Source organism: Triticum dicoccoides, chromosome 2A, assembly GCF_002162155.2.
Source record: "Triticum dicoccoides isolate Atlit2015 ecotype Zavitan chromosome 2A, WEW_v2.0, whole genome shotgun sequence".
In the NCBI taxonomy this organism is placed as follows: Eukaryota; Viridiplantae; Streptophyta; class Magnoliopsida; order Poales; family Poaceae; genus Triticum; species Triticum dicoccoides.
Window position 1 is genome coordinate 212,995,396 of NC_041382.1, and position 22,835 is coordinate 213,018,230.

The following is a 22,835-nucleotide window of genomic DNA, read 5'->3' on the forward strand; positions in this document are numbered from 1 at the left end:
GGGCCGAACACAGCGGGCAGGACCCATACGAGTTGCGTCGCGATATAGCCCAATACAGAGGCACCGCACACCCCTTATGCTTCATAGACGAAGTAATGGAACATCAATTCCCAGAAGGTTTCAAACCTGTAAAGATTGAATCATACGACGGCACAACAGATCCCGTAGTATGGATTGAGGACTTCCTCCTCCACATCCACATGGCCCGCGGTGATGACTTACATGCCATCAAATACCTCCCACTAAAACTCAAAGGACCAGCACGCCACTGGCTTAATAGCTTGCCAACGGACTCCATTAGCTGTTGGGAAGATCTGGAAGCCGCATTCCTCGACAACTTTCAGGGCACTTATGTGCGACCACCAGATGCCGATGACTTGAGCCACATAATTCAGCAGGCAGAAGAGTCGGTCAGGCAATTCTGGACACGGTTCCTTACAAAGAAAAATCAAATCATCGACTGTCCGGATGCGGAGGCCTTAGCGGCTTACAAGCACAACATCCGAGACGAGTGGCTAGCCCGGCACCTTGGTCAGGAAGAGCCGAAATCTATGGCAGCCCTCATGACGCCCATGACCCGCTTTTGTGCGGGAGAAGACAGCTGGTTGGCTCGCAGTAACAACATATCAAAGAACCACGGTACCTCAGATACCAAGGACGGCAACAGCAGGTCACGTCGCAACAAGCATAAGCGCCGCATTAACGGCGAAAGTACTGAGGATACGGCAGTCAATGCCGGATTCAAAGGCTCTAAACCCGGTCAGCGGAAAAAGCCATTCAAACAAAGTACGACGGGTCCGTCCAGCTTGGACCGTATACTCGATCGCTCGTGTCAAATACACGGCACCCCTGACAAGCCAGCCAATCACACCAATTGGGATTGTTGGGTGTTCAAGCAGGTCGGCAAGTTAATCGCCGAAAACAAGGACAAGGGGCCGCATAGCAATGACGAGGACGAACCCCGGCAGCCGCACACTGGAGGACAGAAGAGGTTTCCCCCGCAAGTGCGGACGGTGAACATGATATACGCAACCCACATCCCCAAGAGGGAGCGGAAGCGTGCGCTCAGGGACGTATATGCGCTGGAGCCAGTCGCCCCAAAGTTCAACCCTTGGTCCTCCTGTCCGATCATCTTCGATCGCGGGGACCACCCCACTAGTATCCGTCACGGCGGATTCGCCGCACTGGTCTTAGACCCAATCATCGATGGATTTCACGTCACTCGAGTCCTTATGGACGGCGGCAGCAGCTTGAACCTGCTTTATCAGGACACAGTGCGCAAAATGGGTATAGACCCCTCAAGGATCAAACCCACAAAGACGACCTTTAAAGGCGTCATTCCAGGCGTAGAGGCCCACTGCACAAGCTCAATTACACTGGAAGTGGTCTTCGGATCCCTGGATAACTTCCGAAGCGAAGAGTTAATCTTCGATATAGTCCCGTTCCACAGTGGTTACCACGCGCTGCTCGGACGAACTGCATTCGCTAGATTCAATGCGGTGCCACATTATGCATACCTCAAGCTCAAGATGCCAGGACCCCGCGGAGTTATTACAGTCAACGGAAACATAGAGCGCTCTCTCCGAACAGAGGAGCACACCGCGGCCCTTGCAGCAGAAGCGCAAAGCAGCCTCTCAAGGCAATCTACCAGTTCGGCGTTTCAAAGCCCGGACACCTTCAAGCGCGCTCGGGGCAATCAACAAACAGACCGCCTGGCGCGATCTGAGCTCGCGTAGCAATACGGCGGCCACCCCAATCCCAGCCCAACGACGATGTTCGTGCTGCGCGTACATAATTACGCATTAAAAATACCATGGGCACAGGTGGGGAGGGGGGGCACAACCACGGCACGCCCCAAAACGCGGCCTAAACCGCACCAGGGGCTTCCCGTTTGGTTATTTTTCTTTTTCTTTCAGGACTTCAATCTCTGGAAACACTGTCCGGCAGCTCTATTGCCGAACACATGATACAACAACCAAGGAGGCCGACAACTACGGAATTCCCAGGTGGATTACAGATTTCATATAATTCCTCAGTTCACCCTTGGAAGGGACATAGTCCTACTCTTTTGCTTATTACACTATCTGTATCACTCTGCTTTAATGCAATTCTTTAATATACAATGCATGACATTACGACTATTATCGCATTTTTGTTATATGTATACATATCTATGTCTTCATTAATGACGCCTAGCAACCGTACACTCTGGTACGGCCAATGCACCAGGGGCTTACGTACTCACAATATGGTGTGAAAAGTCCAAACACTTTCACAAGTGCGGCACCCCGAACTTATAGCATTATATGCATCAGCTCCGAATCATGTCTTTGGTCAAATGTTGGGTTTGCCCGGCTCCTATGTTTTGGTATGTTACGTTCCGCTCTATCGGCTAAGGTAGCGCTAGGAGAACTACTGCGATTGTGCCCCGGTTCTGCCGGACCGAGCACCTCAATAGAGAAAGCTAAAATTGACTGTCATGATAAGGCGAGAGACTGGTCGCTGTTCGGCGAGGTTTTTCGAGTCCCTAAAGACTTATGCTGCTTAGGGCGAAGGGCCGGCTCCGTCCGGCCTACAAGCGTGTATCGCGCCTCGAATTCGGCCTTCCGAATACCAGGGGCTTCGCCGAAATTTAAAATTATAGAATTCTATGGCTAAGTGAGAGTGATAAAGCATTATTAGTCTGGTTGCCTTGTTCGTTGTGTTGAGCACCTCCCTCAAAGGACCCAAACATGGGAACAAGAATGCTCAGGTTTATCCCGAACACCCCAGCACTCGTGGTATGGGGGCAGAAACTGAGGACTATCCATCTCTCAGATTGGATAAACAGCCAAATAGAAGGTAATATTTTAAATTCACACAAGCGTTGCATAGCGCATATGAAACAAGTTTTCATCACACAGGATACAAAACGAGCAAGTCTCATTCAAATATTACATTTTGTGAACACTCAACCGCGATAAGACGGGCGCCTGGTAGAACACCCTCGTAGTACATCTCGGGGTGGCGGTGCTCCTTGCCCTCCGGCGGCCCCTCCTTGATAAGCTTCACGGCGTCCAGCTTGACCCACTGCGTTTTCACACGGGCGAAGGCCCGGCGTGCACCTTCAATGCAGACGGATTGCTTGACGACCTCCAGCCGTGGGCAGGCATCCACAAGCCGCCTCACCAGGCCAAAGAAGCTGTTCGGAAGGGCATCGCCAGGCCACAACCGGACTATGAATCCCTTCATGGCCTGATCGGCCTCCTTATGTAGCTCGGCCATCTGCTTCAGCTAGTCGCTCAATGGTAGCGGATGTTCGGTCTCAACATACTGAGACCAGAACAGCTTCTCCGTCGAGCTCCCGTCCCCGGCCCAGTAGAACTGTGCAGCATCGGACACACTGTGGGGCAAATCTGCGAATGCTCCTGAAGAGCTCCGGATTCGGGTAAGTAATCGGTAATTCACCATTACATGCTCACTTTGCATATAGAAAGCCTTACCCGCCGCTATCTTCTTCATCGCGTCGATCTCCTGAAGGGCCTTCTAGGCCTCGGCCTTGGAACTCTTCGCGCTCTCACGGGCCGCGGCAAGCTCAGACTCTTGCGTCTTCAAGTCAAGCTCCAACGCCTCGTGCTTCGTCACGAGAGCCTGGAGCTCTTGCTGCACCTCGACCACCCGAGCCTCGTGCCTCTCTCGCTTGGTGTGCTCCTGGGACGCCTTCTCTTCGACCTGGGATAGCGTTTGCTTCAGGGTCTCCACCTCGGTCGTGGCCCCTGGCAAACATACAATGATCCTGTCATTTAGCAATCGCGTCCTTTTTCTCATCTATAGACGGGGTATTACTTACCCTTGTTCTCCTCGAGCTACCTCTTAGCAAGGCCGAGATCTTTCTGGGACCCCTCAAGGGCCTCCTTCAGTACGGCGACCTTCGCAGTTAGTGCGGCGGACGCCAGCAGCGAAGCCTGCATATGCATATTGACATACTTATATTAGACTCCTGCGATATTATTTGATCCTCTGTTCCGCTTTTCTTTGTGAACACCGAACAAAGCATCAGGGGCTACTGTCTATGCAGTAATATTTCTACTACATTTTAAAACACTTACCTCGAAGCCTGTTAGAAGGCTAGTACAGGCATCAGTCAATCCGCTCTTGGCGGACTGAACCTTCTGGATCACCGCACTCATGATAGTGCGGTGCTCCTCCTCGATGGAAGCACTACAAAGCGCTTCCAACATAGTGTCCGGCTCCTTTAGATGGACAAAGGTCACCGGCACAGGCGTCTCACCCCCTCGGAAGGGGGCCGCCTACCCGAGCTTGGAGCCGTTGGAGGGTCCGGTGCGGTGTTCGGCTGAGGGCCGAACTCGGAGCTCTCGAGGACCCCATCCCCTCGGCTCCCGGAGTCCAGAAGGTCGCCTTGAGGCGCCTCCGGGACTGTCCCCCCTCGATCCGGTGCCTCTTGAGACAGTACCTCGATGTCGTCGGCTGGATGAGGGGAGGTGGCAGTCAGGACTGGATCGCTATCCATGTCTGACGCGCCCAGGGAGCCGTCCGAGGATACCTCGATATTGGCTCGGGGCGGCCTGCGCAATGGAGTTCGGCGTTAGGGAAAGCAATGCGACAAAGGAATCCTATGGGTTACTTTGGTATCCGAATACTTACGATCTCCCCTGGGGCTTGCCCCTGTGCAACCACTCGTCTTCACTTTCGTCGGCGGCGGTGGAGCTGTCCGGAAGGAGAGTCCTTCCCTTCTTGGACCCTCCGGCCTCCCCAGTTGGGGTGTCCTTCCTTTTCTTGTCTTCCCCAGTCAGTTGGGGAGCCTCTTCTTCCTCTTCCTCGTCTTCAGGGGAAGAGTGCACCGCAGAGTCATCGGACGATGAGTCCGACGACGCCTGGCGTCGGGAACTCTTTCGAGCTCCCTTGGCCTTCTTGGTCTTCTCCGGCACCTTATAAGGGGCCGGAGTCAGCATCTTCGTCAGAAGAGCATCTGCAGGGCCTTCAGGCAAGGGAGTCGGACAGTCGATCTGTCCGGCCATTTTCTGCCAGTCTTGTTAACGACACGGGAATTTAGATCCTGCATAGAGTCAATCTATATAGAAAACAAGTATCTTGTGAAAGGTAAAACAACTTACCGCACTGGCGTGGCGCTTCGCGCTGAATCCGCGATCCTCAGTAATGCGGGGAGGGACCACGGCGCCCTTGAACAGCACCCTCCAGGCATCTTCATGAGTTGTGTCGAAGAGCCTGTTCAGAGTTCGGTGCTGCGCCGGGTTGAACTCCCACAAGGTGAACTCCCGCTGTTGGCACGGGAGTATCCGGCGGACGAGCATGACCTGGACTATGTTAACGAGCTTGAGCTTCTTGTCCACCATGTTTTGAATACATGACTGGAGTCCGGTCAGCTCTTTTGAATTACCCCAGGATAGGCCCTTCTCTTTCCAGGAGGTGAGCCGCATGGGGATGCTAGATCGGAACTCGGGGGCCGCTACCCATGCGGGGTCGCGCGGCTCGGTGATATAGAACCACCCCGATTTCCACCCCTTTATGGTGTCCACGAAGGTGCCCTCGAGCCATGTGATGTTGGGCATCTTGCCCACCATGGCGCCTCCGCACTCTGCCTGGCGGCCGCTCACTACCTTCGGCTTGACATTGAAGGTCTTCAGCCATAAGCCGAAGTGGGGCTTGATGCGGAGGAAGGCCTCGCACATGACGATGAATGCCGAGATGTTGAGGATGAAGTTCGGGGCCAGATCGTGGAAATCCAGGCCGTAATAAAACATGAGCCCCCGGACGAAGGGATGGAGAGGGAATCCCAGTCCGCGGAGGAAATGGGTGAGGAATACCACCCTCTCATGGGGCTCGGGGGTGGGGATGAGCTGTCCCTCATCTGGGAGCCGGTGCGCGATGTCGTCGGGCAGGTATCCGGCTCTCCTCAGTTTCTTGATGTCTCCCTCCGTTACGGAGGAGACCATCCACTTGCCTCTCGCTCCGGACATGGTCGGAGAAGGTTGAGATGGAAGTGAGGACTTGGGCGCTAGAGCTCGAGTATGCAGGAGCGGATGAGCAGAGGAGGAAGAAGGCATGGATAGAAAGGTGAATCCTTATCCCTTTAGATGGGCGGACAAAATTAAACGTCCCATGTCAGGACCCCGATTCCAAGTCACATCGATCTAGCCGGTAACACCTCATATCACTTTGCGGCCTCACGCACGGTATTTCCATGGGTGTCGCCTTACCAAGGCCCGGGACCATTTGCGCCTTTCGGCTCACGTATATGATAGTGTCGCTAGCATCCATATGACAGAGAACCCGGGCCGACATTGCTAGTCGTGAACCCAAAGCGGCACTAACCTATGGGGACAGGCATACATGAATCACATCGAGCATGTCGGTCAGCAGCGTGTGAATCTGGGCTGTAGCACTGGGCTAACAGGACTCCAGGAACTCGGGCTGTAGCAGGCTAGGCAGGACTCCGGATGTCACCATGTGACATTTCCCCGAAGGGACAGACACAGGAACAAAGTGAAACACATGCCGGCCAGTCAAGTGTCCTGAGCAGTAGTGCTGGGCTAACAGGACTCCGGTGAACCGGGCTGTAGCGGACTACTATGGCTCATGGAAGCACTAGACTATATTTCCCCATAAGAGAGGTTGCCAAGGATAAACAACTAGATTGTCGGATCCCACACATACCAAGCATTTCAATCATACACACAATATGCTCAATATGTGTAAATACAACATGGCATCACAACATAACTCTACAACTCAAGTATTTATTCATTAGGCTCCGAGGAGCGAGATATTACAAACATGGGTCTCATGACCCAACATTCAGAGCATACAAGTCAAAGCACACGTGGAAGCTTAACTTGTTTGAGTACAGACAACTACAAGAGAAGAAGGCTCAGAAGCCTGACTATCTACAAGACCCTTCCAAGGGTACAAGATCGTAGCTGAGGTAACAAACTAAACGTTGAAGTCCAAGCGGAACTACTAGTGATACTGAGGTCTCTCTGCAAAACATAAATTAAGCAAACGTGAGTACAAATGTACCCAGCAAGACTTACATCAGAACTAGCTACATATGCATCATTATCAACAAAAGGGATGGTGGGGTTTAACTGCAGCAAGCCAGTTTTGACTCAATGGCTATCCTAAACTACGACTGCAAGCAACTCTTTGAGGTGGCGCACACGAGTCCACATATTCACCATTCAATACACCACTATGGAACCGCTCCCGTCTCCCTACGAGAAGGCCATCCATAGCACTCACACTTATCTTGCAAGTTTTAGAGTATCCACTTTCACTTGTCTATGAACTATGCAAGGGGTCCAAGTTTCCATATCCGAGGAATCCGGCTATTCGAATAGATATTGATAACCCTGCAGGGGTGTACTTCTTCACACACGCTCCCACCACTTACCACCATATACACGTCATGTATCTCGGCAACCTTCAAGCGGAAGCCTGGCGAGGGTGTCGGCCACGGCCTACCTAAACACTTAAGTCTCTAGTCCAGGTTTATCGCCTATCCAGGATCCATCCACAGGGAGTCCGGCCGAGGTTTCCACATACGGCCCCGAACGATGTGAACAGGGTTCCCAAGACACCAAACAGGTGCCCGGTACACCGTGCCACGGTGTATCTACCGCAACATAGCCTACCCCTAGGGTCAGCTCTACGCACGGCTGCCAACACGTAACCTACAAACACCAGAAACTAGTTGCAACTCCTGGACAGAGTACTAGGGTGATTAAGAAGCCGAGAGGGTCAATTAAGGATCCCAATGGGTGGTAGTAACTGTTCATGGATCACAGACACAGAACTCAGTTCCTGAGGACGGCTGCAATGAGACAACCCACCATGTACTCCTACATGGCCTCTCACCGCTACCTTTACCAAATCGTGTTCACACCCTTAGCTCACACAGAGTAGGACATGTTCATCACTGTTCCAATTCATCCCCGATGAATCAGACCTGACACAACTCTATGCAATAGCAGGCATGACAAACAAGCATGAACGAGTAGGCACATCAGGGCTCAAACAACTCCTACTCATGCTAGTGGGTTTCATCTATTTACTGTGGCAATGACAGGTCATGCAGAGGAAAGGGGTTCAACTACCGCAACATGTAACAGTTGAACCGTTGTTGTCCTAATGCCGTAAAAGAGAACAGGAGCGAGAGAGTGGGATTGTATCGGAATGAACAAGAGGTTTTTGCTTGCGTGGCACTTCTGAAGATAACATTGAGTCTTCATCAGTGTCAAAGATCACAGCGTCGGAGCAGCGTCTACCGAGAGGGGACATGTACCGGCAAACAAGGAAGAACACAATCAATGCGATGCAACAATATGATGCATGATCATGACATGTCAATATGCCGTTGATTGAGCTAATGCAACTAGCAACAAGTTAAATGGAGTTGGTTTGAACACTAGGTTCAAATTCAAATTCAAACTATGAATTCAAATAGTGCATTATCATGTTTTGGACTAGACAGTGAGGTTAAGTTGTTCAAACATGCATGAAAATGCCATATTCAGATTCCTTGGATTTTTCTGATCATTTTTCATATATAATTTATTTCATTTGGAGTTACGGTTGAATTTCTATCAATTTTAGAAGTTTATACCAATTTCTAGAATTTTCTGAATTATTTTTAATCCAGAAAATGAGTTATGGCATCAGCACTACGTCACTGTGACGTCAGCAGGTCAACTGACCCGGTCCAGGTCAAACCTGACCAGTGGGGTCCACTGGTCAGTGACACAATTAACTAACAGGGTTAATTAAATCTAACTAATCAAATTAACAGCCACTGGGCCCACTATCAGTGATTAGCCCAACTAATTTAGTTAGTCCTAATCCTAACTTAATTAGCAGGCGGGTCCCATTTGTCATTGACCTAGAAGGGTCAAACTGGGCCCACCCGGGGTCAACTCGGTCAGCGAGGTCAGCGGCGGCCGCGGGCTTCGGAAAAGCTCCAAAGAGCTCGGTTTTGGACGCGGTTTGCGGCTACGGAAAGTTGAAAGTCTCGCGCATCTAAAGGGGGCAATGGCTCGCGCCGGAGTGGACTAAATCGACAGCGGCGGCAGCTTTTGCGGCGGCTGGAGTTCGGGTTAGTTTGGGCTCGGCGTTAGGGCGCTCGGGACGAGCAGCTGGTGGGAGCGGCGTGCTCCTGGGAAGGCATCGAGCGCGCTGACGTGCTCAGGTGCGGGCTGTGGTGGCTAAAACGACGGCGGCATCATGGCCGGCGGCGACGAGCTTCGGCTTCGGTCGAAATGACGGCTGCGGTGATCGAGAGGTAAGGGGAAGAGGGGCAAACGACGATGGAGCTCACAGCGGTCGCTACGGTGGCCTCGGCGAGCTCGGGGAGGGGATGATGAGGTTGTGCGGCTGCCGGCGATCTTGGGGCAGAGACGACGAAGATGGCAGGGTAGAGGGCGAGGCAGGGCGTCCAGCGTCGTGCGAGCTGACGGAGAGATGCGGGAGATGGAGGCGGAGCCCGTGGACTGCTCGAAGAGGCGAGGGGAGCTCGGTGGCCACGGGGACAGCGGGCGGCGGCGACGGTGGTGCTCGGGCGCGAGAGGAAGAGAGGACCAGAGGAGGGGAGAGGCACGGGAGAGAGCTCGAGGGGGTCGGGGAGGTTGTGTGGTGATGCACGTGGCGCTCGGGGTAGTCTCCAGCAGCGGCAAGCAAGCAGGAGGTGGCCGGACACGTGCTCGCGCGCGCCGGCCACGCGCTCGTCCTCCTGGCAAGGGGAAGACGACACGGAGGAGCCCCTGGTGGGCTGGGCCGGCCAGCTACAGTGCTGGGCCGGTTGGTAGGCTGAGGTAAGTCTCTTTCTCTCTTTCTAATTCGGTTTCTCTTTTTTATTTATGTTATTTTGTTTTGATTTAGTTTATAACCCAGAACATTTTAATAAATCCTGAAAATAATTCTGGGCATTAAATGAATTATTACAGAGGCCCTTAACTATTTTCAGAATTATTGGAGCATTTTAAAAATATTAATAGTATTTAAATGCCCCAATTCAAATACAATATGGGTTATTCAAAAATCCAGAATGGCCTAAAAATATGTGCATCATTTTTGGTAGAGGTTTTCACCTTTACCAAAAATAATGAACTTTTCTAAAGGGCATTTTGGGTTCATTGAAAATATTTTTATTTTGATCCTAATTGCATTTCATTTAGTGCTAGGGCTTGTCATCCCCATTTCAAATTTCAAACAAATATAGACATGATGCATGGATGCTTATGATACTAATTGCAATCAAATTCTAGGGCTGTGACAACTCGCCCCCACTAAACAAGAATCTCGTCCCGAGATTCAAGACGTGAGGTAAGAAGACAGAGGGGATACAAAGCTAACACGACCTTCACGATCCAGATGTCTTTCTCGAGGATGTTGATTCATTGCATCACCTTGATCTCGACGTCTTGCTTTGAGAACTACATCCAACATGACAACGAGTAGAAAGGGATAATTTAAGAAGAATCGACCTCCCTGAGGTTCGAGCAACTTAGGATCATCTTAATGATCACAAGATCAACTCATGGAATGAGACATAGTAACATCTCTTGAGCTGAGACACGAAGCATACACCTAGAGGGATGGAGTGAAACGGATGGCGAAGGTTCACTAGGTAGGCAACAATTCCATACTCGAATAAGATGGAGCATGAATTTCAAAGTAGCAAGAAGATATTTGCCATGATTTCGTAACGTGATACCTCGGGGAAGGTGATTCGTGGAATTATTCCCTTAAGTGGCAAAAAGAATTACTTTTGATTCAGAGATCATTGTAACTCTTTATGCCAGCCTAAGGCAATCACAATCGATCATTTGAAGGAGTTCAAAAGAATGATATACTTGGACTAGAAAGGATGATGTGGACTCCCTTGTTGAAGACAACACAATTGATGATTTTGCTTATCATCAGAAATGGATGGGACCCATGGTAAGTCCACTTTTGAAGATGATCCTGAACAACAACTACTGAGGTGCAAGCTGGGAACAAAATGCAAATGTTGGGAAAGATTCTGGTAACTGGGGAAGAACTCAATAGTCGAGAGTGAGTCCACTGTTTGAAAAGGTTATAACATAACCGAAGAAGCTGGAAGAAAATCCCAGTTAACACCAACGGTAAAACCTAGTGCTTGCGCGTGCTCTCAAGATCTTGAGCATCTCCATATTCATCAAGGTTTTACCAATATCCGTGGCAAGGATCCTGTCAACACGACATATCACCATGATGACTAGTGATGGATGATGCAGATACAAAGGAAGATAACACCTTCTCAGATCTTCCCTTAGCGAGGCTAAGGGAACAGAATCTGGACGATCGACCGAGAGACAATTAGCACTCCGCTTCTAATGTTCTCCTTGATGTGCTAGTGTAATCCATTTATAGATATGGTTTGATATCTAGAACAACAAGTAAAGATCAGACTTCGGAAGCTCAAGAATCCATAAGGATTAACTACGGAGGTAAATCCTACGAAATCCTCATGGGAAGGTGGCCAACTTTCTTCAATCGAGATACTACAATAATAGGTCTTCCGGCTGGATGTGTTGGCCATAACATCCACTTTACCGGTTATCAAGAGACCAATATTATAGTTCTTGGAAAATGCTCCAACCATCATATCTGCCTGAGATTCAGATCTGGTTGGTGTCAGGATATTCCAGACTCATCGAGTCTAGAAAGGAAAATGAAGGTTTGCAACACAATTTGACGAGATGACGTTGCGAGATTCTTGGGGAATGAACCGCGATAGCAAGCTCCAAAACATGAGCTGGTTCTGCTACAAACCTATGAACACGCTATCCAAGACGAGCATGACCACGTAGTAGTCTTATAGTAAAACACTATCGAGTTTAGGTGGAACCATCAACGAGGATATCAAAGTCCTTGCGTAAGTCTAGCTCCTAAGAAGAAACTTCTTCTCCTTGAACAGACCAATCAGTGGCTTGGTGTGCTAGGAACACATATGGAGTGGAGGTAATTAATCTGCCAAACCATAGAATACTTCGCACATATGCATGACTGATTTGTGATGACTCCAAGGGAAACAAAACAAACCTTTCTCAAATTCATGGCGGCAACTTACACCTAGTGCACGTGAACTTAGAGAAAGTCACTTCTTTCATCCAAGCATAAGCTTCATGAACGGAACACGAAGGCATTGCTTACAAGGTTTTCAACACTAGGTTGATGTTCAACATGAATCATGGGGGAGACAAAATGCTGCTGATGGGCTCAGCAACAACTCATCGGAATTTCCATATCACTGGACTTCCACCATCATGTGAACACGGTGATAGCATTGGTCAGACCAAAAGATGTAATGGTGTATGCTCGAGGGATCAACCACGAGTAAGACAACATTACGAATATCATTGGTTTTAACTTGATTTGACGATAGCCCATACTCAAATCAAGGTTTGGCCAAGACAATAGGTTCAACAACTGATCACGGAGATCAGTCGATGAACATATCATCTATCTTCAACACACACACACACACACACAAGGATATCCCTTAGCATGAACTATGTCAGACAAGCTTCCATCTTCCAACTCTCCAAGTTGTTGTTTAGCTTAACCAACTAGCTCGGGGGTATCCAACACAGATTCTTGGAGAATGGATGGTTTAGAGAAAAACCAACATGATCACGAACTCAACATAGCGATCAGGGAACAACCTGGTAATACTTTCGAGAAGATATTCGGAACATCATGAACCAGCGATATGTTACTAAGCTCGAGAACAATCTTGCTTTTCAGGGCAAGACGATATGATCAAATAAGCAAGGGATTGAATAATCCTAACTCATTGATTGAAGAGTGCACCGGAAATAAGGACAAGGTAGCACGATCAATCCTAGAATAGTGTTTCGATAACCAACACGCTAAGAATGATATTAGTGTCCATTAACTACCAAGCAACACGGTTGCTAGGATTATTGATTTCACACATCATGGTTCACTTGCCGGCATTCCGGTTGCGACAACACGGGACCGAGGAATGAAAAACGATGGCAAGAAGTATCACTGCGTCAAGAATTCATGAGAGATGGTGCAATTCTCATGACAATCCTGACATAAAAGGGGTAATACTCCAGGGTAGAACAGAGCAAAGGCTGGATGGGCATTTGATCTGCAGAACACAACTACTTTGACCCAATCCTGGATATGGATGAGGTACTGGAGTTTGTTTCTCCTAGTCATTCTAGAATAGAATGGCTTGACGGACCACAAGAATAATATGCATCGATGAACACGAATGCACAACTATTCCTGACTATCAAGTGATAGACTAGGGTTGGGATACAGCTGAGGAGGGTCAACTCAAGGAACATATAACTTTCTGAGTTGTGGATGCATAGATTAATATGTCGAACCAAGTTCAACAGGTTTCTTCCAGATAACCCATGCAGGAAGGTAGAACTGGCAGAATCACAATTATGAATGGAGAACTCCTCAAGAGTACTCTGATTGTGATATTTTGGTTCAAAGAACATCTGCATTAATGGTTCATGGTATTTGGAAGAAGGAAATACCACGGACCTCGAGGCTGTTGCAAGGTTACTAATATCTTAAGGGAACTAGCAAATACTAACAACAGGAGGTAAGTGGGGTGAATCTCGGGTTCAAGAACCCAGGAATAGAATACCTACTAACTAATAACATCACGGGATGCTTTCGAGAAGAATAGCCAGAATCATCACACTAGGGACATAGAGCATTACTAGATTACTGGGTGGTTCTCTAGGACAACAAGGGTCATAATAATAGTTCCAACATATATATCGAGGCAATGGAATACCTCAACACACCGGTTAGTGTGGATAAACTGGCCCAAAGGAACGTCGGTAACGGAAGAAGGAACTTGCAAATGCATCAGACTAGTTAGAAACCTGGGATGACTCGGACAGCATAACGGTTGTAAATGCTCAAAATGATTTGAGACATCCTGCAAAAATGGTGGCATAACCACTCAACATCACAATAGCAAGGTTCTGAGGCCAGCTATGAACATATGGAAGTAGTAGGAACTAAACTGAGGTTTGAAACCAACAATCCTAAGAGTCTACGGATTAGTAACACGTGATCCTGATAGAAAGATGAGAAGCCTAGTTCTTAATCCCCGTAGAAGAGAAGAGGATGACTCAGATTAGAAGGCCATAGGGTAAAGGAGTAAAAAGAGCCTTACGTTCCCTTTCACAATCAATTCCCCTACATAACTAAAGCATTTCTAGATACAACTTCGACCGGTTTGGCTTGGTAATCCTACAGGCAGTCAGGCTCTGATACCAAAACTGTCACGACCCTGATTCCAAGTCACATCGATCTAGCCGGTAACACCTCATATCACTTTGCGGCCTCACACACGGTATTTCCACGGGTGTCGCCTTACCATGGCCCGGGACCGTTTGCGCCTTTTGGCTCACGTATATGATAGTGTCGCTAGCATCCATATGACAGAGAACCCGGGCCGACATGGCTAGTCGTGAACCCAAAGCGGCACTAACCTATGGGGACAGGCATACATGAATCACATCGAGCATGTCGGTCAGCAGCGTGTGAATCCGGGCTGTAGCACTGGGCTAACAGGACTCCGAGAACCCGGGCTGTAGCAGGCTAGGCAGGACTCCGGATGTCACCGCGTGACATTTCCCTGAAGGGATAGACACAGGAACGAAGTGAAACACATGCCGGCCAGTCAAGTGTCCTGAGAAGTAGTGCTGGGCTAATAGGACTCCGGTGAACCGGGCTGTAGCGGACTACTATGGCTCATGGAAGCACTAGACTACATTTCCCCATAAGAGAGGCTGCCAAGGATAAACAACTAGATTGTCGGATCCCACACATACCAAGCATTTCAATCATACACACAATATGCTCGATATGTGTAAATACAACATGGCATCACAACATAACTCTACAACTCAAGTATTTATTCATTAGGCTCCGAGGAGCGAGATATTACAAACATGGGTCTCATGACCCAACATTCAGAGCATACAAGTCAAAGCACACGCGGAAGCTTAACTTGTCTGAGTACAGACAACTACAAGAGAAGAAGGCTCAGAAGCCTGACTATCTACAAGACCCTTCCAAGGGTACAAGATCGTAGCTGAGGTAACAAACTAAACGTCGAAGTCCAAGCGGAACTACTAGTGATACTGACGTCCCTCTGCAAAACATAAATTAAGCAAACGTGAGTACAAATGTACCCAGCAAGACTTACATCAGAACTAGCTACATATGCATCATTATCAACAAAAGGGATGGTGGGGTTTAACTGCAGCAAGCCAGCTTTGACTCAGTGGCTATCCTAAACTACGACTGCAAGCAACTCTTTGAGGAGGCGCACACGAGTCCACATATTCACCATTCAATACACCACTATGGAACCGCTCCCATCTCCCTACGAGAAGGCCATCCATAGCACTCACACTTATCTTGCGAGTTTTAGAGTATCCACTTTCACTTGTCTATGAACTATGCAAGGGGTCCAAGTTTCCATATCCGAGGAATCCGGCTATTCGAATAGATATTGATAACCCTGCAGGGGTGTACTTCTTCACACACGCTCCCACCACTTACCACCATATACACGTCATGTATCTCGGCAACCTTCAAGCGGAAGCCTGGCGAGGGTGTCGGCCACGGCCTACCTAAACACTTAAGTCTCTAGTCCAGGTTTATCGCCTATCCAGGTTCCATCCGCAGGGAGTCCGGCCGAGGTTTCCACATACGGCCCCGAATGATGTGAATAGGGTTCCCGAGACACCAAACGGGCGCCCGGTACACCGTGCCACGGTGTATCTACCGCAACATAGCCCACCCCTAGGGTCAGCGCTACGCACGGCTGCCAACACTTAACCTACAAACACCAGAAACTAGTTGCAACTCCTGGACAGAGTACTAGGGTGATTAAGAAGCCGAGAGGGTCAATTAAGGATCCCAATGGGTGGTAGTAACTGTTCATGGATCACAGACACAGAACTCAGTTCCTGAGGACGGCTGCAATGAGACAACCCACCATGTACTCCTACATGGCCTCTCACCGCTACCTTTACCAAATCGTGTTCACACCCTTAGCTCACACAGAGTAGGACATGTTCATCACTGTTCCAATTCATCCCCGATGAATCAGACCTGACACAACTCTATGCAATAGCAGGCATGACAAACAAGCATGAACGAGTAGGCACATCAGGGCTCAAACAACTCCTACTCATGCTAGTGGGTTTCATCTATTTACTGTGGCAATGACAGGTCATGCAGAGGAAAGGGGTTCAACTACCGCAACATGTAACAGTTGAACCGTTGTTGTCCTAATGCCGTAAAAGAGAACAGGAGCGAGAGAGTGGGATTGTATCGGAATGAACAAGAGGTTTTTGCTTGCGTGGCACTTCTGAAGATAACATTGAGTCTTCATCAGTGTCAACGATCACAGCGTCGGAGCAGCGTCTACCGAGAGGGGACATTTACCGGCAAACAAGGAAAAACACAATCAATGCAATGCAACAATATGATGCATGATCATGACATGGCAATATGCCATTGATTGAGCTAATGCAACTAGCAACAAGTTAAATGGATTTGGTTTGAACACTAGGTTCAAATTCAAATTCAAACTATGAATTCAAATAGTGCATTATCATGTTTTGGACTATACAGTGAGGTTAAGTTGTTCAAACATGCATGAGAATGCCATATTCAGATTCCTTGGATTTTTCTGATCATTTTTCATATATAATTTATTTCATTTGGAGTTATGGTTGAATTTCTATGAATTTTAGAAGTTTATACTAATTTCTGGAATTTTCTGAATTATTTTTAATCCAGAAAATGAGTTATGGCATCAGCACTACGCCACCGTGACGTCAGCAGGTCAATTGACCCGGTCCAGGTCAAACCTGACCAGTGGGGTCCACTGGTCAGTGACACAATTAACTAACAGGGTTAATTAAATCTAACTAATCAAATTAATAGCCACTGGGCCCACTGTCAGTGATTAGCCCAACTAATTTAGTTAGTCCTAATCCTAACTTAATTAGCAGGCGGGTCCCATTTGTCATTGACCCAGAGGGGTCAAACTGGGCCCACCCGGGGTCAACTTGGTCACCGGGGTCAACCCACCGGCGTTAAGCCGCCGGCGAGGTCAGCGGCGGCCGCGGGCTTCGGAAAAGCTCCACAGAGCTCGGTTTTGGACGCGGTTTGCGGCTATGGAAAGCTGAAAGTCTCACGCATCTAAAGGGGGCAACGGCTCGCGCCAGAGTGGACTAAATCGACGGCGGCGGCAGCTTTTCCGGCAGCCGGAGTTCGGGTTAGTTTGGGCTCGACGTTAGGGTGCTCAGGAGGAGCAGCTGGTGGGAGCGGCATGCTCCTGGGAAGGCATCGAGCGCGCTGACGCGCTCTGGCACGGGCTGTGGTGGCTAAAACGACGGCGGCATCATGGCCGGCGGCGACGAGCTTCGGCTTTGGTCGAAATGACGGCTGCGGTGATCGAGAGGCAAGGGGAAGAGGGGCAAACGACGATGGATCTCACAGCGGTCGCTACGGTGGCCTCGGCGAACTCGGGGAGGGGATGATGAGGTCATGCGGCCGCTGGCAATCTTGGGGCAGAGACGACGAAGATGGCGGGGTAGAGGGCGAGGCAGGGAGTCCGGCGTCGTGCAAGCTGACGGAGAGACGCGGGAGATGGAGGCGGAGCCCGTGGACTACTCGGAGAGGCGAGTGGAGCTCGGTGGCCACGGGGATAGCGGGCGGCAGCGACGGTGGTGCTCGGGCGCGAGAGGAAGAGAGGACCAGAGGAGGGGAGAGGCACGGGAGAGAGCTCGAGGGGGTCGGGGAGGTTGCGTGGTGATGCACGTGGCGCTCGGGGTAGTCTCCAGCAGCGGCAAGCAAGCAGGAGGTGGCCGGACGCGTGCTCGTGCGCGCCGGCCACGCGCTCGTCCTCCTGGCAAGGGGAAGACGACAGGGAGGAGCCCCTGGTGGGCTGGGCCGGCCAGCTACAGTGGTGGGCCGGTTGGTAGGCTGAGGTAAGTCTCTTTCTCTCTTTCTCTCTTTCTAATTCTGTTTCTGTTTTCTATTTATGTTATTTTGTTTTGATTTAGTTTATAACCCAAAACATTTTAATAAATCCTGAAAATAATTGTGGGCATTAAATGAATTATTATAGAGGCCCTTAACTATTTTCACAATTATTGGAGCATTTTAAAAATATTAATAGTATTTAAATTCCCCAATTCAAATACAATATGGGTTATTCAAAAATTCAGAATGGCCTAAAAATATGTGCATCATTTTTGGCAGAGGTTTTCACCTTTATAAAAAATAATGAACTTTTTTAAAGGGCATTATGGGTTCATTGAAAATATTTTTATTTTGATCCTAATTGCATTTCATTTAGTGCTAGGGCTTGTCATCCCCATTTCAAATTTCAAACAAATATAGACATGATGCATGGATGCTTATGATACTAATTGCAATCAAATTCTAGGGCTCTGACACCCCACTTGCCTAGTAAAACTCGCTTATCCCCCAAGCGTCGCAATTGATGGCGCGGTTGGGTTACCCACGCTCGTATTGATGAGAATCCCGTAATAAGGGGACACGATCTCTGCTTTGACAAGACGTGTCGAAAAACTGCCTCGCATTATGTGCGGGGCTGGTTAAAAGAAACGGTTCGAATAATCACCGGGCCATGATGTAACGTCATGTTGCCAAAACAAGCTAGCAGATTAGATCTGCGAAAGCATTATTCTCTACGGTGAAATGTGGAACTTGTTTTGCAGGGTCGGACACTATCCTCGTATTCAAATTGTTCTGTGATGTATTCGGAGAAGGAACCCGCCTTGCAATGCCGAAGACAACTGCGCGCCGGACTCATCGTCATTGAAGCCTGGTTCAGGGGCTACTGAGGGAGTCCTGGATTAGGGGGTCTCCGGACAGCCAGACTATCTCCATTGGCCGGACTGTTAGACTATGAAGATACAAGATTGAAGACTTCGTCTCGTGTCCGGGTGGGACTCTACTTGGCGTGGAAGGCAAGCTAGGCAATATGTATATGGATACCTCCTCCTTTGTAACCGACCTTGTGTAACCCTAACCCTCTCCGGTGTCTATATAAACCGAAGGGTTTTAGTCCGTAGGACAACAATCACAATATACAATCATACCGTAGGCTAGCTTCTAGGGTTTAGCCTCTCTGGTCTCGTGGTAGATCTACTCTTGTAACACCCATATCTTCAATATTAATCAAGCATGACGTAAGGTTTTACCTCCATCAAGAGGGCCCGAACCTGGGTAAAACTTCGTGTCCCTTGCCTCCTGTTACCATCCGGCCTAGACACACAGTCCGGGACCCCCTACCCGAGATCTTCCGGTTTTGACACCGACAGTTATTCTTTCCAATCAATCCGTTGGGCTATTCCTATAAGTGTCACAAACAGCCCTAGAGTTCGTACTAGAATAACGCCTTAAGACACAAATCAACCAAAACCCTAATGTCACCTAGATACTCCAATGTCACCTCAAGTATCCGTGGGTATGATTATACGATATGCATCACACAATCTCAGATTCATCTATTCAACCAACACAAAGGACCTCAAAGAGTGCCCCAAAGTTACTACCAGAGAATCACGACGAAAACGTGTGCCAAGCCCTATGCATAGGTTCATGGGCGGAACCCGCAAGTTGATCACCAAAACAGTGAATCACGTGATATCCCATTGTCACCACAGATATCCACGGCAAGACATACATCAAGTGTTCTCAAATCTTTAAAGACTCAATCCGATAAGATAACTTCAAAGGGGAAACTCAATTCATTACAAGAGAGTAGAGGGGGAAGAAACATCATAGGATCCAAATATAATAGCAAAGCTCGCGATACATCAAGATCGTATCATCTCAAGAACACGAGAGAGAGAGAGAGATCAAACACATAGCTACTGGTACATACCCTCAGCCCCGAGGGAGAACTCCTCCCTCCTCGTCATGGAGAGCACCGGGATGATGAAGATGGCCACCGGAGAGGGATTGCCCCCTCCGGCAGGGTGCAGGAACGGGTCTAGATTGGTTTTTGGTGGCTACTGAGGCTTCTGGCGGCGGAACTCCTGATCTATTGTCTGTTCTGGAAGTTTTACGATACGTAGGTATATATGGGTGAAAGGAGTACGTCGGTGGACCGAAGGGGGGCTACGAGGCAGGGGGGCACGTCCCAGGGGGTGGGCGCGCCCCTACCCTCGTGAGCACCTCCTTCATCTTCTAACGTAGAGTCCAAGTCTATCTGGTAGGTTTCCTTCCAAAAATAACTTCTCCAGTTGATTTCGTTCCGTTTCGACTCCGTTTGATATTCCTTTTCTTCGAAACACTGAAATAGGCATAAAACAGCAAATCTGGGTTGGGCCTCCGGTTAATAGGTTAGTCCCAAAAGTAATATAAAAGTGGATAATAAAGCCCAATATTGCCCAAAACATTAGATAATATAGCATGGAGCAATCAAAAATTATAGATGCGTTGGAGACGTATCAGATGTCATTGGCTTTGAGCACATAAAAGACTTGTATGAGCATGACCCTACTTCTGCTACTCCTTATGCCAAGTGTTTGATGCATACTTCTTGGGAACGCTATTACATCAAGGATGGATATCTTATGAGAGCTAACAAACTTTGCATACCCGAGTCTTCTCTTCGTTTGTTGCTTTTGCAGGAATCTCATGGAGGAGGCTTAATGGGACATTTTGGATGCGACAAGACGTTCGCCACGCTCTCGAAGAACTACTTTTGTCCAAAGATGTTTCGCGACGTCAATCGCTTCACCAACCGTTGCTATACATGTCGCAAAGCTAAGTCCAAAGCTCAATCCCACGGCCTTTATATGCCTCTACCAATTCCATATCAACCATGGGAATACATTAGCATGGACTTTGTACTTGGTTTGCCTAGGACTCGAAATGGCAAGGATTCGATATTTGTCGTTGTGGACCATTTCTCAAAAATGGCACATTTTATTCCTTGCAACAAGATAGACGATGCTTCAAATGTTGCTAATCTCTTTTGTAGGGAAATATTGCATCTACATGGAGTGACAAAGACTATCATCTCGGACCACGACATCAAGTTCCTTAGCGACTTTTGGAAGATCCTATGCGCCAAGCTCGGAATTAAGCTACTCTTCTCCACGGCTTACCATCCTCAAACCAACGGCCAAACGGAGGTGACCAATCGCACACTCTCCGCTCTACTTCGAGTACTCATCAAGAAGAACATCAAGGAGTGGGAGGAGTGCCTACCTATCGCCGAGTTCACCTACAATCGGGCAAGACACTCAACAACCGGCAAGTCCCCCTTCGAGGTCGTCTACAGATTCAACCCATTGTCACATTGGACATTCTTCCTCTACCACTCCAAGAGCGCATCAATTTGGATGCAAGTGCACGAGTGACACATCTCAAGAAGGTGCATGAAGATACAAGGCACACCATCGAGCGCCAAGTACAACGCCTTGCGGCCAAGCTCAACGTCAACAAGCAACCTATGATATTCAACATTGGAGATCTTGTGTTGCTACACCTTCGCAAGGACCACTTTCCCCAAGAACGCAAGTCCAAACTTCGACCACGAGCGGATGGACCCTTCAAGGTGCTTGCACGCTACAACAACCACGCATACAAGATTGACATTCCACACGACAAGTACTCCATGAGCGATATCTTCAACGTAAAAGATCTCTCTCCCTTCCATGGTGATGAAGAATTTGATTCGAGGATGGATCTTCCCCAAGGGAGGGGAGATGATGCGGAGCATCCCAAGGTCATCCCCATGGACCTACCATCGTCTCACCAAGTGCCTAGCGGACCGATGACTAGAGCTAGAGCTAGAGCTCTTGAGACCGAGGTGACCTCTCTCCTTAGTGACATTACATATGATCCTCTCGAGACATGGCTACTACCTAAGTCCGAGACATTGTGCATGATTACGTACCAAGAGGACCCTCCTGAAGATGCACGTGAAGATGGACAAGCCGCCAAGTCCCCGGATGAAGAGGAACGCCGGAAGGAGAAGAAGACACCTCTAGGACCCGGACATCCGGCCCCAAGCCCGGACGTCCGGCCACTGAAGACTCCAGCTGAGCCCCTACAGGCACCGGACATCCAGCCCCGTCAGCCCAGACATCCGGCCCCTCCCAAGCTCCCGGACATTCGGCCCCCCAGCCCGGAAATCTGGACCCCTCCGAACCCGAGAGCAACAAGACAGCACCGCCAGCCCGGACATCCGGCCTCGCCTGAAAGCCCAGACATCCGGCCCGATAAGCCCGAACATCTGGCCTCCCCTGTCTGCGCACAGTGAAGGGCCGAGGCCCGTGTATCCCTTCTCCCCCCTAGACTATATATACTCCCCCTCGTCCTACTTTCTAGGGTTAGCATTGGTTTAGCTCATTTGAGAGATAGAGCATTGCTCATCCACATCAGATCTACTCCACGAGAGAGACCGCGGCCTCTTCGGAGAAGATCCCTTTGGATTCAAGACCCCTCTAAGGGAATATCCCCTTGTGGATTCAAGACCTCCTCACGGAGAAGACTGGCTACCCTTGTATCGTCCTTAGTTGTCCGTGGACCGTGTATCGTTCTATGTATCTGAGGATCTAGCACTTGTATGACTTGTTCTTGTTAGTTTGAGTGTTCCTCTTCGTTTTCCCTTGTGATTCCCTCGTTTTCCCCTTTGTTTTCTTCGTGTTCTTCGCGGGATTCCGCTCCTCTCGTGAAAGATCGGGCGATTAGGGTTCTACCCTACATCACCGAGGGTCATCTTA